Source organism: Macadamia integrifolia, chromosome 2 (assembly GCF_013358625.1).
Source record: "Macadamia integrifolia cultivar HAES 741 chromosome 2, SCU_Mint_v3, whole genome shotgun sequence".
NCBI classification, from domain to species: Eukaryota; Viridiplantae; Streptophyta; class Magnoliopsida; order Proteales; family Proteaceae; genus Macadamia; species Macadamia integrifolia.
In genome coordinates this window covers 40,322,156-40,323,438 of record NC_056558.1, presented here as the reverse complement: position 1 = coordinate 40,323,438, position 1,283 = coordinate 40,322,156, and positions in this window count along the sequence as shown.

Genomic DNA, 1,283 nt, shown 5'->3' with positions numbered 1-1,283 from the left:
CGGTGGGTGTTGACGGTAATGCATTCTCAGGGTGAGTGTGTATGTGTGTGTGTGTGTGTGTGTGTGTGTGTGTGTGAGTGGAGAATGGGGTGCAGGGTGACAAATGGTGGGTGTCGACGGCACTACATGCTCAGGGTGAGTGTGTTGTGTATGTAGAGACTGGGGGGTGCAAGGGGCCAACAGTTGGTGCCGACATCACTGCATGCCCAGGGTGTGTGTGTGTATAAATAAAATGTGTTATGACATATTAGAATGCATTGGGCTAGGAAAAATAACCCGGTGTGCAGCTTGTTCGAGGTTGCGGGAGATTCCGATTATCGAGGTTGTGGAAGATTCCGGTACTACATGCCCATAAACTAAGACCTGTGTGGTCAAGCCCGTGGGTGCAGCATGGCTGAGATTGTGGGGCATTCCGGTTACCAAGGTTGTGGGAGATTCTAGTACTGCATTGCCAAGTATAATCACCGTGTAATTATGATGTGAAATGAATCATGCTAGATTATATTAGGCTAAGAAAATAACCTGGGTGCAGCATCTGCGAGGTTGTGGGCCATTCCGGTTATCGAGGTTATGGGAGATTCCAATATTGCTAGCCATAAACTAAGAGAGTGTATGGTCATGCTCGTGGGTGCAGCATGGCCAAGGTTGTGGGTCATTTTGGTTACCGAGGTTGTGGGTCATTCCGATACTGCATTCTCAAGTTTGATCACACTCTGGACCTAGAATTTGTTATTTAGGATTGTTTGATAATAAATGGATCATGTCATCGCATTCATACAATTGCATTCATATTGATGTAGTTGGGTATGGATATTTATATTATTACATTTTTCTTGGATAATTATGATTGCTTGTGTGTGTGTTACCCCTCACTGTGCTTCGTGGAAGCTCATCCCCGTTGTTGCCTCCTTTTTAGATGTTGATTCAGGGAACCCTTCGGAAACCATGGCTGAAGATTCAACTCTTTACGGAGGTGACCTCTGGGATGAGGAGCTGGTCGAGCATGAGGATGGATAAGTGTGTGATGACTATGCATATGGAGCATGCTGAGGATGAGAGTATCATCTTCTATTTTTTTTATTCTTTTTGTACGTATCAGATATAGACATAGGGGCATGACTGTAATTTTGATTCCGATGTGAAAACGTTCTAAATATGTTAAATATCATTAGATATCACCAGTTGTGTATATTTTGATTTATTATTATCTATATGATCGTAGAATCATTCCATAGCTTTATGAACTTAAAGTACTGTATCGTGGATCCTGGATGGATTGTGGA